The following is a 21,746-nucleotide window of genomic DNA, read 5'->3' as shown; positions in this document are numbered from 1 at the left end:
TTTACGGCACCCGGGAGGCGCGAAAGCCTGCTAATCCCAGATTAGGACTGACAAGTCGTTTCACTGCATGCCTCCATTGTAATCCCAGTTGCCTCTCTATCCTCTGACAATGAGCTTTGTTCCCTATCTGAGAAAGCGCTTTGAGGATTTCCTCAGCTTTGTTTGCATGAAATATCTGCATTATTGAGAGACATGCGACTTTCGCGACATATTTCCATTCAATTATTGACAGGCGTGAATGTGTAATGCGTACAGATGGCTCCGACAAGTCGTCTGCACGGGCGACTCAAGGTTCCGTCTCCACCCATGTGGCAGTGTGCAGCTCTGCTTTGTGCACACACGCGCGTCGGGAGAAAGCGTGGATGGAATGGAATTACATTTTTAACGCAACAAGAAGGAAAGCCGCTCTTGAATGGTCGTGAGAACCATGTAACAGAACATGTAAAACTTTAAAGTTCACATACTCGTCTATGTTCACAGCAAAGCAGCCGCACTCTCAGAGACCTTCAGAAGAAGGCCTTTTATGCGCAACTGATTTTTTTTCATCACATTTTTCAATTTAATGACATTTTATTTCTGATTTTGAACTTTAAATTAAAAAAAAAAAGAAAAGAAAAAACCTCTACTTTCCAATTCACTTCACAGCCTTTTGGCTTGTTTGCTGCACAAGGAAGATTTAAGTTCGTCAAAAGCTCAACAACTCGACCGGACGGAGTCGCCGAGCGGACGGTTGATTAAGACGTGCAGGTGGAAGGAAGGTAACGCTGAACCAGCAGCTGACCACCACGGAAAGCGCTCCGCTCCAGCGGCAGTTGTCTCGTTTGGCGATCGGAGGCATGTGAGAGTCCTCCGGCATGTCAAGCTGCCACAATCCAGACTAATCCCTCCTGCAGTGTCCCCTCGTCTGACTGAGGCCACAGAGAGCCAGTGGGTGCGAGCAGCGATGTGTGTGTGCGTGTGTGTGTGTGTACGTGTGTGTGTGTGTGCGTGTGTGTGTGTGTGCGTGCACGCATGGTGGGAATCACTCACGTGAGATTCGATATATTTCATACGGCAGATATGCATCATATATATATATATATTCAATAAACACGTCTGTGGCCAGTTCACACGAGCTGTGAGAAAACAGGCGGGAGGCGTGAATAAGTCATGCTCCATGTTTCTGCGGAGCACCAACATACGCCAGAGCATGTGAAAACACATGTAGGCGTGCCTTCAGTGAGGTGTGAGTGTTTGCTGCTCGGTCAGAGCCTTTCTGCATCAAGCACAAGGTGTCCATTGTCCCTTAACAGAGAATCTACATTGTCGGTCGTGCACAAGGCCTCACTTCAAACTTTGTAAAGGGTGGGCGGCCAATCACAGCCGCCGGGTTTTTTTTTTACACATGGATTTAAGTCCCGGAATAGGGGCAAATATTTAGGACCCGGGTGGAGTGTGTCAGTGCAACAAGACTGATGTCAGATGTGGAAAGTTTGGCATTTGTGCATCAGCTAATAAATTGCAGTTATTCTACAGTGTAGACTTTTAATAAAAGCTTTTCATGCTTTCTGGCACGACGGGGCCAACGGTTCACACAATATTCACACAAAGAGGCACTGTGGCAAATGTTTTCAATTAAGGAAAATGAATAAGACGAGCATTTTGTTAACGACATCCAGGCAGCGGATAAAGGGGATGTTTTCGACTATAACGACGACAGGTGGGAGGAAAACTGTGTTTCAATAACTGATTCAGGTGTGTCGGTTACAGAGATAATATCATTACAGCTTCTGGTTTCAAAGGACCAGCCTTTAACAACAAATACGGCTCATTGTCTACGGATACGCCACAATTATTTCTTTTTGTTTTGAGCGTTCACAAATTTCTGAACTAAACAAAAGGTTATGACTTGGCCTTAGGTAAATGGTGTACTGCGTGAGAATGAGTTTGGTGGTTTAATAGCTTCAATAATCATTTGGTGAGAAAATGATTGAGAAAAAGGAAGAGCTGGTTTCCCCGAAAGACCACTGCTAATCATCACATAAAAAGTGAAATAATCTGGATTGTCCAAATCTGTCTTTCGCTCTCCACCTGGTATTTGGAATCTCCGACCCGTCGCCCAGCTCCTTGACTCCTGTCACATTCAGTATCATGTCTGCATAAAGCTCCCAGCAATTTCACGTCTGCTGGAGGAGAGCAGCGTTTATTAATAAAACAGACTGGGGTTTTTTTTTCTGACTGGTACTACTGGACTAGGTCACCCTCGTTCCCGTTCTTCCCTCACCCTCTCTCTCTCTCTCTCTCTCTCTCTCTCTCGATTTAGCCACTGCACTCTCTGTGGCAGCGCGAGTCTCACAGGCTGTAAATCACAATTAAGGGGTTCATTAGATATGGCTGATTTATTAAGACCGAGGGCTTGTCTGTGGGCCTTTCAGCCATATATTAGCCGACTACAAGATCTCATACATAGTTATGAGACATGCTGTTTACTGTATGGCATATAGGGTCACATGCCAATAGACATTAATTATTGAGTAAGACTCCATAGGTTAAATTAATAGCACCCAGATCATAAATCATGTGTGTTTGTGTTAACCCCCCCCCCCTCAGCAATGCCCGCATGCAGCACTTTTTGACTGCCTATCTAAACGCTCGCTTTTAATCACGATAAATTGACAACAGCATCAAAAATCCGTCTCTATTATCAGCGAGCGATACAGAGTTGGAGTGAGAGTCAAGCATTTTGGAACCTCATCCGGAGGCTTTAACAACAAAACTCCTGAGTTGCTTCCTCTCTACAGAAACGTTATATAAATCTGGCCCGCGGGTTCCTCCAGCCTTCAGTGTGGCCGGCCCACATCATGCCGTGTCGTCTTCAGCAGAAATCAAAGTGCTTTAATCACACTGAACGTCAGCGTCTGTCATCAAATGCCTGCATAGAGACTCTCGGATGAGCCGGTGAACATATGCTTTTAAATTTTCTCCCCCCCCAAAAAAAGTGTAGTTTTCTGACCCACTCTGCCTGTTCTGTTCTGCCCGCGCTGAAAGATCCAGTTCAATAAAGAATTAACACCAGAAAAGAGCAGTAGAAACATCCTGAAACTGCAATCAACAGCTTTTGATTTCCAAAACGACCCTCTTTTCCAATCTGGGCCGACATCCAACATCATTGGCTTTTTGTCCCCCCCCCCTCTTTCAGTCACACAAACACCCACACACACACACACACACACACACACACACGCACAAACACACCGTGTCTCTGTCCAACATACAGCACGCCTGTTCATCCCGTGGTACCTCAGGGGCCTGGATCAGGGAACATCAAGAGAAAGTTCTGGATTCGCTGCAGCTTCAACAGGTGAGCTGCAACTTGTCCAGCCCTATTCATGGTGAAATCCTATTGTTCAGTAAAGACGAGGCTTTACAGACCAAGAATAAATGGGAAGAAGAGATAAAGGGGGAATGAGAGTCTTGACAGTGAGTCAACAGTGTTTTCCTGTTGTTAACCTAGATGCTTATCGCTTTAGATCAATTAGACAAAATCCTTGGAGAATAAACTTAAAATAAAATACAGACAAGGACTTTGTGGAATAATTCCCGAGCTCTTTGGTAGCCTGATGGAAAAGACAGAGCTAATTTATTTAGAAAATACGGGTGACAAAAGTCTGTTTTATGCCTGATTGACGTGAAAGTTGTGATAAAAACAATCAATGACTTGGTTTTTACAGATTGTCAGAAAATACTAATGAAAGACGTTAAGATTTATTTTTTATAACTAATTATCTTTAGCAGTGAATTTTAGGGGAGAAAATCTGTATCAAATATCCGATAAAACTATTATTCATATGTACAAAAAAAATAGGAAAGATAAACAAAAATTAGAAATACAAATAGAATGTTAAAAATATCTGCCTGTTTATTTGATGTCACTCAAGTAACTTCCTTCTACATTAATTTGCGCGAACATCAAACTCCTCTAAGAGGCTCTCTCGATGCAGAAGTTCAGGTAAAAGGTGATTAAAGCTTGTATCCTCACACTACACACTATGTTCCTCGGGCCACGTCCTGCGACACGGCTAATCCGAGGGCGACACACAATAAAGGAGAAGATTAGGGGATTGGGTGTGCGACAAACAACCACAGGTCAGGAGGAGGTTTTAGTGTCTAACTGTGATTATGGATGGGCAGGTGTCACCAGAGGACGGCGAAGCCAGAAGCCACGACAGCTCTTAGTGGGTCAATCTGCAGCGGACTGTTTGTGTGGAGGCATGGGGGGGGGGCTTCACTGCTGGAAACAGCTACAGAAAAACTCTGTATTCAAATGTAAACCTGTTGACGTAGTGGCACGAAAATGTGACTATCGTGTTTATTTTATGTTAGGGTGGGGGAAAAAATTTTTTTTCCTAAATACATGAAATCCATGACAACAAAGTTTGCAAATATAACAATGTTTTTTTTTTCTCCGTCCGGCCTCTTTATCCGTGTGTCCTCCAATAGCTCAGCGCCATGTTTGATTCTCAAGCTAATCAGGAGCGATGTCGTCTTGCTCTTTCCCTCCACAATGGCGCTCATTGGATTAAGTTCGAGCAAGGCTTTGTTAAAAGCTGCTGCAAATCTAATCAAGGAGGAGACCTCAATTATGCCCGCATGTACTTAAATGATCAGATCACTAAGGAAGAGAACGGAGGAGGCGGTCGGCCGGCGGAGGAACGCAATCAGCAGCCATTAAGGCCGCTTAATTTTAGCTGATGGCGGCTTTAAAATGAGATGCGGGATTTTTACTGTAATGAGAATACTGTAATTATGAGGACGCGGTGTTGTTGGTGAGCATCAGCAAAGCAGCTTCTCAGGTCATTTGAATAGAGTTAGCAAATAGGAAGCTGACACAAGTCTCTTGGAAACAGGTGTTAGCGTAGCGGGAGAGCTAACGTCAGTAACGCGGTCCTTTGCAAGCTGACCTTGCCGCTTTCCGACATTTAAACACAAGTCATTTAAAAGCCCCTCTGCTTTTTAATGAAGTGTTGAGGGAAACTAAACAGCTGAACATGTAGGCCCTCGTTCCGGCTATGGCATGCAGAGGAATGCAAAAAAAAAGCTATTGTTTGGAAGAAGATAATATGCTGGATCGCCGCGATCTGAGGACCAGGTGGCGTCGCCTTGAAGCCCAGAGGACAACAGATGAGACTGACCCCCCCTGGCCTCTGACCTCGGGGACCCATGACAGTTAAAACAGGAAGCAATTATCCTTAATGTCAGCGAGTCTGGTGGCATTCCTCAGGTCAGCGCTCAGAAAAGATGTCACCCAAAGAAAAGGGAGGCGAAAAAAAAGTTTTTTAATTTTAATTTTAGTTATGAAAGTTCAGTGTGAACTTTTTCTCAGAAAAATGTACCCTTAAATAGCAACTTAAGCATGCTGAGTTGGTAATGTAGAGTTTCTTCATCCCATGACAGCTGTGAATCATGACATTTTGTGAAAAAAATGACAGATTTTGTAACTTATTGTAACAATATGTAGATACATTTCTGTTTGCTCACATTCTTTTAAGAAAAAGAACAAACAATGCAAAAGGACTCCCTTTTCTAGAAATTCAATATAATTTTCTACAGAAGAAATGCTGCTGGGCCAAATTAAAAAAAAAAAAATTACTGATAGAGTCTCGATTGGTGCAAGAGTTTAACACATTTCTACTTTTTTCCTGCAGCTTTTAACCTTCTCAACCTCTTGCGTACTCAACGCCAGCAACTTCTTATCATCCAAAGATGAATACTTTACGGGAAAAAGGAAAAGTACGGCCTGATTCGTCCATGAAACCGCAGTAACACAAACCCGGGGTACTTTTTCATAGTATCAGTAATCGGCCCATTTTCCACACGGCTGCATCACGCTGCACATGTTTCACAGCAACTTCACGTCTCCCTTCACGCTCCCGTCACGTATGCGCAGTCATGTGAGGAAGAAAACTATTTTAACTTCCAAACATTCGATTTCATCGTGAATGTCGTATCTGGGCGTCGCGGATAATATCGCTCGTCACAATTTCGTTTGGAGTGCACACGTTGCGTTGTATTGTATCTCTCAATGAACCTCAACAGTGAACAGACAAATGAAAGCCTTATCTCACACTTGAGCGTGCAGGCTTGATCAGTATTTAATGAAGTGAGAATGGCACTTCAGGATATTCATGAAAAGTTTTCCTTTCCTACGTCTTACCTTCAATATATTTCTCGCATATCCACCGATTTTAAAAAATCTTGTGCTAATATTCTTTGTTCTACGCCATACGCGTGTGCGTTTCAAGGAAAAATGTCCCTCAAACAGATCCCCGCTGCAGATTTCTCAGCGACTGAGCTCACTGCACTGTGGGGGAGCTGATCGGCCGCCACCACTTCATAACTGGGAGTAGCGGGCCCACACTAAAGAGGTGTGAACATGTGCGATGGCCTCCATGTGGAGCCGGGCGCTGCTGAGAGAAAGCGCCAGTCCCCTTTTCTTGGCAAATCTCGATCCATCCTGAGGTCGCTCCCGTCATGCACCTCCCTCCTTTTCTCGCTCTGCCGGCTCATCGAGCTCCAGCATTACCTCATGAGAGGAGGATCTGCCTAAAGCCGCAGCGGTCACACAACAGACAAAAGCGCTCATCTCCAGGAAGCCGCTGCTGCTGCCTGCGGTTTTTGGAGAGAGGGGAAGAGGGAGGAAAAAGTGACTCAGCCCCACAGCTCCTTTCTTCTCGCTGCCGACTTAGGGATAAACGGAGGGATAAAGCACAGGGGGAGATAATATTTAGAGCAGGCCCCATTTCAAGGGCAATAGAAGAGAGAAAGTGGGGTATGAGCCTGGGTGGTTTGGGAAGTAGCCACAAGGGTCGGCCTACAGTGTTACTGGCAGAGGGCCTCGCGCCGTGGACTTTATGTATAAGTGGGGAGAAGCTGCTGCTGCTCCTGCTGCCGCCGCCGCCGCCGCTGGCTCGGCCCGGGCGTAGCGGCCCGGGCGTAGCGTCCCCGACAGCCTCCTCAAAGCCAACCAGATGGGCCTCAGACGGGACGTCGGTGAGGCGTGAGTGTGCAAAACGCAAACACACATGCGGGCGCATACGCTCATACAGTGACACAGATACAGCCCAACAAACAACTAAATGCATGACATGTAAGCGTGTGAACGCGCCGCGATGTGCTGGTGACTGAGCGGCTGCGCCGAGCGCCGCCTGACGCCCGCTTCTTCTTTTTTTTCCCACCACAAACACACCGCTCCTCAACGCAAACCTTCAAGGCATTCGAGTGGACATTTCGTCCATGCGGCAAATCAGATGAATTAACCAAACGTCCGAGCTCAAAAGGACATAATGGCTCACCGTTAACGCGAGATTAACTACTGAGAGTCGGCGCAAAACTCTGTTAGATGCCGCTGATTAGCTGGAACACACTCATGTTCACATACGAGGCTGCAGCCAAAGGGATGGCAGCAGAGGACCACATTGTTTCGGGGGAAGCCAAACAGGTAACCTCAGTGGGTTCATTAGCTCGTTAGCTCATTAGCTCGCCACAAATCATCCCAGCGGCCGCTTGCTGTCTGGTCACTTTCCTAACTCACTGCAAATGACTGCTATTACTGGAGACATGTGTGACAGCGCAGGGCCACAAATAGTCCACAAAGGCACAAAGGAAGCTCAATAAAGTACTTCCCCCAAAGTTTTTGTCTTTTTTTCTCACGGCTATATAGACGTGAAAACCCCTACATCTATGATTCATTCATTTTTTAAATGAATTTAGGGGTAATTAAGACGTGACCAGATCTTTGTGATTTGGGATGCAGAAATAATAATGCGATGCTGTTCTTCACATTCAAACAGCCGATGCGTCATAACCGAAGAGAAACCTGCTTCAGATTGAGCAAACAGTCGGGTAATTTCACGAATGAAAGCCATTAGATATTTACAGGATGCAGACAATCCACTCAATGGCATTCACAAGGTCCTGTGAAACAGATGCAATTGTCACTGTCACGACAGTAAAGACAGTAATTTTGTGAGCAAGATCGCCTTGTCATCTTACCGCTGCCAGATTAGATTTGCAAAGCAATCGCATGTTAAAAAACACAATAATGTAATTTTAAGTTTCCAACTCAAATTATGCAATTAAGGTTGGACTGATGGAATTACGTCAAGATTTTTTTTTATTGGCAGTGATCTTTCTGTGATTGTTATTTACACTTTACCAGGCTGAACAGTCGAAACATGCTTAAGAATTTACGGGAAAAATGTTTCTCGTGCAGCAAATGTCTAATTATTCTACGATCCTCGCTCATGAATCCCGTGACACCTCAGCGGGTCATGACCTCCAGGTTGGCGGGCTTCGTTTTTGCGCGGCGATCTGAGACGATTCACACGGGCCGCAACTCAAGTCTTTGAAACGGAGCGCCTCTTAACCAGCCAGCGGCTTGCAGATCGCCTCTCACAACAAAACGCTGAAAACATTCTGTCCGCCTTGCGAGCGAGACGCCAGCGAGACTCAAACGGGCCACTTGTTGACCGAGCACTGACACGGCTCAAGGGCCACTAGAGAGGGCCTTAATAAGTATTCTGAAACAGCGGGATTAGCCAGATGGGCAGATCTGACTCTTTTCTCCAACCTCTCCCATCTGGACATTTCTGATGCCGCCCCTCCGATCTCTGCTGAACCCATCGAGATCTGCTGCTGCTGCTGCTGCTGCGACCTGGCGTGCTTAATTTAGGCTAGTGTTACCTCCAGCACTATTTGACTCGAGATATAATCTTTATTGCTCACAGAGAGAAAGTCCATTAAAAGGCATACTGTAGGTCCCGGTGCTGAAAGGTTCCTGGAGTGATGCCTGCGAGAGCCTTTAAAAGACCCCTTTCTTCGCCCAAGTGAAAGCGGCTATTGAGGGTGCACAGGGGCAGAACAGTACCCCGAGTGGAGGTCTGCGTTCGCCGTGAAACAAATCAAAAGCGTTCTGTATGTGCTGGCTGGAGGGGGTGAGAGGGGCGTGGACAAGCGCAGAGTCAGGTACAGTTTTGTTAACAAGACACACACACACACACACACACACACACACACACACACACACACACACACACACACACACACACACACAGATGACCCTATGCTTGACCCACATGTAACCTCGGACCATATGAATCCATCTGACTTCTTCCATAAATCGGTTTGGGTGTCTGAATTTTACAGCTTCACAATAAAGGCCGGACCCCAAAAGTGCAGTCGGACCCCCTGGAGAGAAAGACCACGTACAAGACCACACACACACTAAACACAGGACTGTACACGCAGACACACGTATCTCAAGCTTTAACCGACTTACACTCGTGTCCAAGAACACACACTCACACATGCCCACGTCATACTTAATGCACTTCTTTTGAAGCAAAACCGTGCGCACAAACACTGCTGTGTTCAAATTCTGGCATGGAATAACGTTGTGTTCTCTGTCTCTGAGAAATGTTTTGCCTTTTCACAGTAGCGATCGTCCAAAGCGCCACAGAACAAGCTCAATAGAAATACTTGTTGGGGAAGAAAACTTACAGAAATAAGAGACCTCAGCCCCGACACCCTCTTCTCACTTGTGGACGACTGTCAGATTCATGAACGTCACCTGAAAAACAAGAGAAAAGGGGGCCTTTTATTAAGGGTACATGAAATTGTTGTCTGGAGCTTTTTACCATCGCCACAATTTTATTCAGATGAATAATATTTTTCACATTGTGGTCGTTCAAATACAACAACAAAAAAAAGACCTTCTGAATGAATGCTAAATGTGTTTTTGACGCCTGTCCAGCGAAATGAGGGTTTGACAAAGTATTAAATTTTGAGTTGGAAAGTGTTCTCGGAGCTCAGCGAAAGCACTCTCAGCCCACCTGAGAGCCCTCTGCAGCGGATGTCTCAGACAGAACAGAGGGCCTGTGTGAAGGGCTGCAGCAGGGCCAATAGAGGATCAGTGTGCTCCTCTCCCAGCACTTCTACTGCGCAAACAACGGCACACACACACACACACGCACACACACACGCAAAGTCTAACAAACGACAAACAACGTGATGCTTGTGCACGGCTTTGAAGTTGAAAAATTGGCCGTGATCTGTTTTAACGCAGTTAGTGATGCCAGAGTTTTTTTTTTCTTCTTTTAAAAATTGATCCCAATGAGAGCAGAGAGAGAGAGAGAGAGAGAGAGAGAGAGAGAGAGAGAGAGAGAGAGAGAGAGAGAGAGAGAGAGAGAGAGTAAAAAAAAAAAAACCTCATCAATCAGATGGAAAGCTCACCATTCTTGTGCTGCCGGGCTTAAACAGACCACTAACCTTGGGTCAGCCTTATTATAGCCTCACACGCATACAAGCGCGCAATACAAACAGCCATTTACTAACCCGGGGAGGTCGCAGAGAACAAATAATAACATCAAAGAGGTCAAAGTGCCGATGGAGCCCTTTGAAGGCACCGTGATCGGGACGGAGGCCGCTCTCCGAGGGCCCCAAATTGAGAAAGGATGGGGAGATGGCCTTAATTGAGAGTGGGAGGTCGCTAATTCAAGAAAGAAAGAACAGAAGAGGGTAAGGAGAGACTCGAAGAGAGAATCTGCTCACACGCGCAACAAAAACACACCACGGCGGCAATTCCCCCGATGCATCATGACGGCATGTTTAACACAGCATCTAAGTTGTACAAAGAGGGCAATACAAACACGCCTTTGATTCCACAATTTGAGGCTAATTGAGAACAATGAAGAAGAAAGCAAACACTGGGCATGTGTGATCTTTTATTCATGTCTTTAATCAACCAAATGAGTCTCTCTTCGATGCATTTTTTTTTTTCTTCCTCTCAGGGCACAATTAAGGCCAATTCTGACCAAAGCAGCGCAAAAGCGCGTAGCTCTAAGAAGTTCTGATAATAATAGTGATGGCAAATAAAGGGCAAAAACACACTTCAGAGAAGGAGCCCTGCAAACATTTCAACGCGATGCATCTCTGCCTCTCCACACAGCAGAACGTTGAGAAGCCAGGCACCCAGAAATACACCTTTTTCGACGGAGTGACTGCAGGTTGGATTCCCCCCGAGCGCCGTTCACACTCGGCGGCTCTCGCTGACCCGTCTGAACACGTTCCAGATGTCTGCAGAACCAGTTATTCTGCATCCTCTCCTCCTCTCCAGCCACCCTTCTCCCTCTCTTTCTCCCTCCTTCGCTCCCCCTCCATTCCTCCGCTCCACACGCCCTGCCACTCAGCTGCAGATGGCAGAGCAGACACCTGGAGGACGCTGGGTAATCACGGAGACAGCTGGCTGCCCAGTAGACACACACATTGAGAGACAGCCTCGTGTGCAAGGATACACTCCTTCGCGGTCCACGTTTCTGCGCACGAAACGGCCAGAGCGCCAAGGCTTACACTGACCCGTATGTGGAATACTGGATGCACTATATAATTTGTGTAGGAGCAGTACAATAAGAACGAAGGTGTGGTCGAACGTGTGCAATTTTCAATGCCTGCCCCTGTAGGTTTTCAAGCTCATACATGTGCATGTTAACTTTCTGTGACCTGAACATCCACGTACATGGAGTTAGGAGCAGACAATGAAAGGCACCGCACACTAGGCCTGAAAATATTTCCAAATTTTAGCTTGAGGCAGAATGAAATAGTCCCTACTTGATTTAATGTTATACAAAAAGGCCCCTTAACAACACACCTTCTTTAAAAAGTGAGTGAATCTACATAAAAATGTAGATATGAAGCCGTTTGAATTAAATACCATTGTTCTTAATTCATACTTTTTTTTCAGGTGAAACAAACAAAACTTGATATTGCAGACATATGATATTGCTTTATTTAATAACACGAATGCCGTACATCAACATTAAAATAATAATCAGCTCAATTTAATTCATATTAACCAGAGACAGGAGGGAGGGGGAACGCTTTTCCAGCGAAAATTTGAACATTTTCTTTTCGCCAATATTCAGTGCAGACAGAATTTTAAATATTATTATACTGTGCACTGAAAGTGCTTGTGTTCACGATGAATGCATTTTCAGTCCACTGAATCCTTAACCTCGGCTCAGGGTCTGCAGCCCGCATGCCCCTCCTCAACTGTTCTGTAATGTTTCCATCTAACGTTTACAAAAAAAACCTGAGATTTATTTTTTATGTCGTACTCGATCTTATCAAGAACAATTTGCATCATATAATGTGTTGAATTAAAGATCTGGCGCCTTTCACTGCTGGAGGTTGAAGTAAAGTCACTGAGGTTAAGTTCAAGAACAGAAAAGTCTGATATGATGTTAGCTTATTAGTATGTTTGATATGTGGACCGGAATAAAAAAAAAAAAAAAAAAAAAAACATGTTAAAAACCATTTAAAAATAGTTTTAATAAGAATTGAAACACTTTATTGATCCCAGAGGGAAATTCTTTAACTAATTGATGTGGCTACCGTGGAAGGCACACTATCTATCCATTAGCAGCAGTGTGGGACTCAGAGTCTTGCTCAAGGACACTTGGACCAGTGGACAGGGATTTGATAGGGATTGGAACCTGCAACCTTCACATTGTAAGACAACCACTCATCGATTTCAGCCGGAGCCCACCCCAAAATTATATCAATCGTGTTTCTTAATTTCTTAAAGAACTCACATTGGCGTGTATGCATTTCTCTCTCTGTGTTTATTGTAGCAAAATGATATATTTTAGTATTTTCATCTACATTTGGCCCAAAGAGATTTTTCAGGCAAGCAGAGGAAAACAAGTCAATGGTCAACACTGTGTTAGATACTCAAACAGACCACGTGAACCGCTAAGCTCAGTTTCTTCAGTATTTTCGACTATTTTCTCACTCTCCTGTTCGTGCACTCTTGCGTGTCTCACCCTCTTTTTTTTATCCACTCCTGAGTGGAAGGAGAGAACCTGACATGGGAGAACCCGGCTATAAAGCCATCCTCCTGACAACTGCAGGAAGTAACAGCTACCTTTTTGGCCCAGTGTCCAACAGCTGTATAATGGCACATGTTACCCCCACGGTCCAGCCAGCTGCAGAAAATAAAGCACCTGTCAGAAGAAAACCGAAACTTTTGCTGCAGCAAAGCGAACGGGCCAGAGGAAAGCTGTGACATCACAGCAGTAACAAGAGAGGTGAGCGATATTGTGCAGGACGTGAAGACACACAGTATTATGTTCTCGGCGAGGCCTTGCACCTGCACAATGAATGCACGCATTCACGCAACAAAATATGCACGGTCCCAAATGTTGTCTTGTTGCAGCTGTCAATGCCACTTGTGCGGACGCGGACACACTGGAGTCAGAACAATGGAACTCTATGAGACAGAAGCGCTCTCAATGGGCTTAGCACTGCATGAGGCTCGGTGCTGCCACGGCCATGTCCGCACCATAGGGAGCCTGGAGTACGAGTTCCAATAATCATATGGGCAATTAAACGAGAATGAGGTTCAATTGACCCATAAATGATGAGCTTATAGCGCGGGCTGACTCTCACAGCCTCGTAACATTTCTGCGATACCGTCTGTGTGTTTTCGCGTCAGGAGTCGCCGGGTAGGATTTTATCCTCCTATTAACACCGGGCCCCCGCTGCATTGCGCACACTGACACCGACCCATGTTTTGTCAAGATTTCTGGACCAGATTTGTCTCGCACAAAATGTGTTTGCGCTGAAAAAGATGTGCTCCATAAAACATTTATAAGAAAGTCGCTGCTGGGTTCTTTTTATTGGCACTGTTGTGATGTGGCACTTGATGTCATCTTCAAAAGTATCATCCTGAAAAGCCTTTTTATAAGAAACTCGGGTGTGCAGCATGTCCGACGGTCAAGTGTTTCTTGTGGTTCTGATTCAACAAATTCAACTCTGTATTAACTCTCTATAAAACTACAACAATCATCAGCTTGGAGCTTTTACAGGAACAATGTATTAAAAAAAAAAAAAAAAGTGCTCCTTCTCATTTAGTGTACAAAGAAAAGGAGCAGAGACCACAGTTTACATCCGGTATCCATGCATGGTTTGGTTTAGGCTGTTAAAAGGTTTAGTTAAAGGGAGGAAAAGATAATGTTGGCTTGAAGAAAAAGAAAAAAGAAGAGAGGCAGGATTGAAGATATGCACGTGGGTGGGCAGAGTACTTGTGGAAAGTGGAACAAGGCAAGGGGATGTTTGCATGAGTGAAAAACCTTTGTGCTCCCCTCACAAAACGCCAAGGTGAACATTACAAAGGCTTAAGTGACAACGTGCATTCTCTCTGGAGTCACCGCGAACATGAAAAATTGCCGGAGCAAAAGGCTGGAGAGGGATGGCAGGGGCAAGCGCCGGCACATACGTCTCAACCTCGCCCCTCTGCTCGCTACCCTTAGGAGATTACATTATGGCGCTCGCCATTGTCCCACTCCGTCAAGACAAAGCCTGTTCCACTGTGCAAACAGCGCGCCTTGGAAAGATTGTAAAAACAAGAGGTGAATGTCAAAGGCAAACGTGAATAGGATCTCTCCCTTCTTTTTTTTGTCAGGCTGGTGAGGTATGCACAAACACATCGCTGCGTGACAGAGAAGAAAGGAGGGCCTTGTGAGGGAAGGAGTTGGAAAAAGTTGGAGCGTCTTTGCATGAAAAGGCCAATACCGTGAGAAGATGCCTGCCTGACTCCTGGGTCTATAGAAAGGAAAAAAAAAAAAAAAAAAAAAACTCTCAGCAAGTATTTGGATGAAAGACCCCAAGAACACACAGGAGGCGTTGCACTAAAGACAAAACATGAGGTCGGGAATGATGACCTACAGCTGCCGGGACCATAAAGGCGGTCCAAAACATGGAGAAATAAAAACAATGGGACGGAATAAACATATTCATCAACAATGTAAATCCACATCATCTTTACTGCAGAGTGATATCAGGCGTAGAAGCAGCTCATGCCAACCTCTGCCGAGCTCCCAGCATACACACTCTGCCTAAAGTCAACCGTGTCGCGACCCAAACAAGGCTTTAACTGTCAGGGGCAATTAATGAGGGCGACCTCGGCTCCCTCTAATTTACAAGGCCAGCGCCAGCCTGTAATTAATTGCTGCGTGCATAAATGTAAATGAGTCCGCTGGGGGAAAGTGGAAAGGGAGGGGAAGAAAACGGCTGTCAGGCCAATATTCCAGCGGGGAGCAATCTGCGAGAGAGGGAAATGATTTAAAGGACAGCGCACAAATCTGCTCTCTCCGTAAAACAAGAAGAGGCTGAACGCACGAGGGGAGACTTGTTGAGATGGAGGAGGTGGTCGTCATGCTTAGCTGGAGAAAAAAGAAAAGAGAGAGAAAGAAAAAAAACTATTGAAAAATTGTGGGGGCAATAAACATCTGCTGTTTTTCCTTTTCTGCCTCATGCACCTGAAATCAGTATTCAAAAGAGTACCGATACAAGTTCATCTCAGTTGTGCCGTTTCACAGTGCTGAACTCATGTGCATATTTTATGTAAACATAATGTAAACATGAAATTGAGGCTGAGGTCTCTTTTCCTCTGCTTTGTTTTTCCACTGCTTGGTGTGTTTGGGTTTCCATGCCCACGGCTGAGGAAGACTCCTTGCCCCCGTCCGTGGTCTCTGGGAAGTGGAGGCTAAGAGTGATTACATGCCTAACTGTTATTGATCTCATATCCACCGAGCTGGATTTCTCAGTCCTTTGTCATTTTATGATGCTACTCACTTTTTTCTATCCGGGGTTGTTAATCACCTCATGCCCTTTTTCCTTTAATGGCCCTTGAAAATGTGACGGATTAATCTCGGCACACGCGTTTGCGGCTGGATTGCATCGTCTCAGCAAAACTCTGTTCGGTGCAAAAAAAAACAGACACCAGTAAGTGCAGATTTAGTTGCAACATTAACTGTTCGGAAGTGATGGAAGTATCATTTTGAGTTTTGGATAACCATTATTAAACTTAATAAGAGGCTTTTTAATCACTTGGCTCAACTATGTGTTCAGAAAAAACTCTTTGTGTTTGCATGTTTGCTTGCAAAACCATAAATGAAGTGTGTTCTCTACCCAGCAGACTGCACTGAACCTCTGCACTCAATGAAATGGATCCCAGTAAAAAAAAAAAATCAATGTTTGAGAACATGTGGTGCTGAAATATCCTTTTCTGTAAGTCACTTTCATCAGCTGAATCTTTATCCTCAACTTAATATCAAAGCAAAAGTCACGACGAACCAAAAAGAGGCCGGCAGAAGAAGGAACATGTATGTGACTGCTGCCATTCATAAATCTCCGGCACAGAGCGCCTCCCTCTTAAGGCCTTTTGTGTGCTCCGCCAACAAACAGGTACAGAAACTATTGTGCATTCAGACCTGCTCGATTGTGAGGAAAACACACGTGAGATCAGCCATGTGTGGGTCGGAGTAGTGACACTTAAAGACGCAGTCGTACACATACACTCACACACACACTTGCACACGGCAGACCCTGCAGCAGCCACAATGGCGTCTTTATGACATAAGCTCCTTTTCACTACAGTGCTTTACAAAGGCAAATGAGATTTTTCCTATAGCAGGCCTCCAGCAATAACAATTGACATCACAGGCCAGCCTACGTATGTTTCCCATATTTAACAGGGAGACACAGCGTAAGCTCCTTGAGAGCGAGGCTGAACAGCTTGCTGAGGCTGCACTTTTTTTTTTTCTTCCTCCCTGCAGCGGCAGGAATCGAAGACTTAAGGGACGTGTGGCGAAAACGCTGTTTTATTTGGTAACAATCCAGTGACATGCCAACACAAACCCCCAGGCGTACAGTAGTGGGACGGACCCGGTTGCTTTGTTTGTAAATGTTTGAATCATGGCAGGCGGAACAATTCAACAAAGACTTTGTCACACAAATGGTACACAGAGGAACTCGCAACAGGTGAGGCTGTGACACACACACACACACGCGCGTGCACACATTCTTGTGTGTGAAACTCTGAGGTGCAAATGTCAGCGGGCCATGATAGCGCCGTGTGTGCGACCATAAAGCGTGTTGGACTACGTGGAGGAAACCTGAGGTCTGAGCCCAGTCAGCTCGACACCCGAGCCAGCGCCACTCCTCTGCACAACCCGTCATCACTGAACACCACACACCACACTTCTGCTAATCCAACATCGTGTACAGAACACGGCATGCCATATACAAATAAATCCCAGCCAAGGGCTCGGCGGGGGCGCGTCGTCCACGAATCTGCTCGCGACTGCACCGAACCCGAATGTGAGGATCCCCACGAAAACGCTGGAGATGCTTCGCCAGAGCGAGCGTGAGGCGGTGCGTTTCTATTCTGAGCCGATGTCCATCCTCCCTCATTCTGTCTCTACACCCCCCCCCCCAAAAAAAAAAAACGCCCGCCACCATCTCATGATGACAACGGCTCGATTAAAGGCTTCTTTACGGCCTGGAAACCATGGCGACGCCCTGCGTAGACAAGCTGGCCGGCGACCAATTGGAGTTGGGCCTTGGCTCGGTGGGTGGGACCATGTGATCCTGGACCTCACGACTTCACCGCAGGATCATTTCGGAGGCCTCGCGCCCCCAGAGCCCTGCCACCACGCCCCATTACTCCAGACCGCTGCGAGTGGTTCATAAAAGTGAAGGTTACCCAGGCTGCTTTTAGAGGAGGGTGACGCTACTATAGATGGGAGGAGCAGGAAGAAAACAAACTATAAAAGCAATGTAAACATTTGTTCTGAACGCAGCTGCGTTCTTTTCGATCTTTGAAGACATTTTTTCATGTGTTGCTGTTTGTTTGGCTCGGTGAGAGCAAGGCCTTGAGCGCGGCGCTACACCAAACAACTACAGTGCCTTCCAACAAAATGTTGAACCACTTTAACAGTAAAAACCTAATTGTTACTAATTTCCAATAATGAACTCCGTCTTTAACTGGCCTGAACAGCACAGAGGTTCAAAACATGAGCGGAGTGGAAAAGAATTCCTGAGTCACTTCCTGCAGATTTCTGCTTTAATAAACTCCGGATTTATAGAGTTGAAGGGAAAACACCACCTGGATGCAATTTATTGTGACATAAATGAACAAAGTAATTTAAGGGCAGCACCTGAGAGCAACTGGGATCCGAAAGCCGGAATAAAGCCGGAACCACTGATGCTTTTCCACCAGCTTCAGACATGCTGCATTGTCAGGTCATTTACAATGGGACATTCAAGGTGGTGATGGATCGATCAGAAAAATGGAAAATGACTCAAGATTCAACAATATGTCTGAAAAAGCAACCATAGGGATGCAGATATGTAGAATGTGTTGTCAATATGTAATCATCACCCCTTTTCAATTCCCTTGCATTTTTCATACGGCAACTCTATGAAGTCGCGCTTTAATTATAACTTTGGGGGGGGGGGGGATTTTATATCTCCCTGTGGAAGGAACATTTAAGTGGGATATGTGGACCAGATGGAGGTTTATCCTCCCCGTCCCTCCAGCAGCCTGCACACGTTACAGGATGCAGCCATCTTTTGGATTTGACCGGAGCAGAGGGCCGGTGGTGAGAGTAACGGAGCTCTTTCTGCTTCGGTGTGTTTGTTAATAAGCCTCTAACCATGTCTACGATTCTGCAAGTGAAACATTGCTGGAGTGCCTCATTCAATACTCTCTCAATATGTCTTTTTAATTATTAATAATGCGCCAGAATGTAAATTCAATCAAATCGCGGTACTCATTCAACAGACAAGTGTCACTGTGAAGGCCACAGCCCTTCTTTTTCTTAACCAGACCCATACGTCTCCCAAATATTTCCAATTACTATCTAACCTTGTTTGCACAGTGCATCAAGATCAGGCAGCTTAGTAAACTAAATGAGTGAAAGCAAATCTCTCTCCTTTTTTTTTTTTTTTTTTACAGTTTGGAGCTATGCAAGCATGCTCAGTTAGTGTGATTGCACTTTCTGCCTGCCTGCTTGTATGAATTGTATACGGTTGAGTATAGCTTGTGTGTCGACACAATACTAGCCAAGGGACACGTGTGCGGCGACGCCGTTTCATTTTGTCGATGCAAGCAGCGTTTGCCTCTTTGCGATGACAACGATCTTGGAAAATGCTTGTGGCGAACAGTGCAAGAGGCCTTTTTTTTTTTTTTCTTTTTTCTTTTTCTCCTCACCAAAAAACATTTTCAGCAAATCACCTCTCTCCTCCATCCTTGGACAGACAAAGCAAGTGCAGATTGCAACCCGCAGGCTAAAATAGCAGTCTTGCTCACAGTTATAACACCTGGCAGGGAGATTCGTGCAACATTAACAGCGGCGGCTTCCATCAAAAGGTGGGGTAAATAATTTCTTTTGTTGGTCTTAAGCTGCGGGGGAGTGGCGGAGGGGCGGGGCGAGTGTGGCACGACGGCTCAGACGCAGCCGTCAGCCACACAAAAGACGAGTCTTTTCAAACACTCGGAATTCAATTGTCCAAATATTGCAACAATATCGTATCAAATATATAAAACCACACCCGTCTGATTTCAAACCGAATCAAATCATCCAGGCGTTTGTCAATGTCACCTAACTTCGTAACGGGGGTCACTGAGAGTTAAAGGCAGACCCAACAACTGTAAACAATATGTAAGATGCACAAAGCACACAGTTACACATGACTGTCGTTTGGGGCCGAGGCTAATGCTTGGAGATACTCAGCTGGATAAATAGAAAATGTCTCACTCTCTCCATGACAAACAATCCGAATCCTCACAACGGTTTGCGGACAAGCCATCAAACCACGTGGTTCTCCTCTTGTCACATCAGTCTCAGGTCAGGACAAAATAAGCGCCGCTCCGTCCCGTTATGTTACAGCAGAGTTCCACACACTTTTCTCTCTTTTCTCCTCACTTGACACAATAATAAAGGTGGCCACTGTAACGGTGCAGGATTCCATTCAGAGACCAGGCCTGTTTATTCAACATACGGGCCGAAATCAGGGTCCACCTCATCCAACACTTGAATCCGATCTGATCCGGGAGGAAATGAGAGAGTAAAAAGACACAGAAAGAAGAAGTCGGCAGAGTGGAGGAAGAAGGAAGGAGGGTTGAAAACCTCCTGGACACGGAGACATGCTCATATGCGATTTCCCCTTTCTGTAAAGTCATCAGGAGCAGTGTAATTGCCAAAGCATCTGCTGCTGCTGCTGCTGCTGCTCCTGCTCTGCTGCTCCTGCTCTGCTGCTGCTGCTCTGCTGCTGCTCCAAGGCCGTGGCTGTTGACTGACGGATAAAGAGCCACTGGAGCACATGTGTCAGTCACCTGGTCACCTTGTTCCAAACACAAAGGGCCAAAGGGCCTGACCACAACACTGCAACCCAGTAACCTGTATCCCAGACGACCAACTGTGGTGGATATTCTTCCTGAGCTCCTTTTTTTTTTTTTTTTTTTTTTCCCAATATTGAGTTTAGTCTGGCAAAGCTTGTCAAGTGCATGGGAGCATTAAAAAAGAAAAAAGAAAAACGAAAATTATGTTGAAATATGTCTTTTTACAACAAGTTGGCTTACCTGAAAAGGAACAATAAAGTTCTAGTGATGGGATTTACATGACTCCACAGCAATGAATAATAAACTGTTGGGGGTGGTAATCTCTTTTGCATGCATTATAAAACAATTGAGTATAGCTGCTTCTGCATAGTGGAAAATTCAACAAATATAAAACAAAAAGTGCTTCTTATATTGTTCAGATTATATTGATCAGAGCCAAATATGTTTAACTTTTTTTTTTAAATGTTGTCTATTTTATTTAATGTTGTGCTTTTTATATTTGTTGATTTTTTCTAAGTGAATAATACGGGGGAAACTCTTAAATTCTTATATTTCATATGTAAATTAAAACTGGAGCTCATGGTTTTTTTTAAGATTGCAATTCTCGGATCAGAATATAAATGTGAATCGAAGATTATTCACTTTTGCTCCTCATCATGTTTTTTTTTTCTCTTTTTTTTCTGAATACCATCATCATCTAAAATGTGCAAATGTAAACCTGGACCTGTCCAAAAAGATGTAGGAAAGGAAACCTCTGCTCTGTACTGCTTGCATGTGCATGTACAGAAAATTGGATGTATACTTGTGCATTTTAGGATTCCTTCATTCAATGTTTCTTTAATTCTTGAGCACTTATATTCCCCCAAGAGAGGATTTGAGCATCGCAGAGAAACAGCAGCAGTCTGTGTCGTGTCAGAGGAGAGCACGGCGGCGAGCTTTTCCACTTTAGAGCGGGAGAGGAGCGAGGACGGCGCTTCAGATTGACGTGCCAAGAAGCTCGCACAACGGCCAGAGAAAAGCGGCGTTACAGTTCTCTGCACTGTAAAGTAATCCTCTTTTAACAGGAGAGAATAAGTAAAAGGCTGAAGCTAAATATGAAATCAAGCCCTCCTCCTTGTTGCTTTCACTCATGGCAAAGTGCCCAGTCTGTGACCGTTTTAACAGTGTGCAACGCTCGTTTGTCAAATGCTCTTGTGCAACATTTATAAATCTTACTCAATCCTGTGCAGGTGCATAATAGCCATTGTTGCTGCTGCAGTCATCAGAAAGACCATGACACACGCCCTGATAAATAAATAAACGTCAGAGAGCGGAAAAGCAGACGAAGAGAAGAATGAACTTCGTGAACCGGAGCTGCTCCGTGCATCAACCAGCTCCCAAATATGAGCTTCGAGGAACCCGGGAGGAAACAATGATGCTGCACACTATGTGTTCGGCTGTGGAAATGACGACGAGGGAGGAGCCAGGGTTTGTGGAGGGATGCAGGTGTCATTAGGAGCCGGTGTGTCAAATGAGCTCCCATTCA

The 21,746-nt window shown here is 45.2% G+C and overlaps 1 protein-coding gene across 1 annotated transcript in view; it reads right to left on the bottom strand.

Moving 5' to 3' along the window:
- The window catches only part of LOC308135996 (transcription factor SOX-6-like), a 110,711-nt gene that overhangs the window by 84,630 nt on the left and 4,335 nt on the right, over window positions 1-21,746 (bottom strand). Inside the window, exon 2 of the mRNA XM_080504180.1 lies at window positions 9,538-9,607. The gene's annotated coding sequence lies outside the window, so the exon portion shown is untranslated. The remainder of the gene's footprint in view (window positions 1-9,537; window positions 9,608-21,746) is intronic.

This window comes from Blennius ocellaris (assembly GCF_963422515.1).
Source record: "Blennius ocellaris genome assembly, chromosome: 11".
Lineage (NCBI taxonomy): Eukaryota > Metazoa > Chordata > Actinopteri > Blenniiformes > Blenniidae > Blennius > Blennius ocellaris.
The sequence above is the reverse complement of the archived record's forward strand: the minus strand, read 5'-3'. Positions and strand labels throughout refer to the sequence as shown.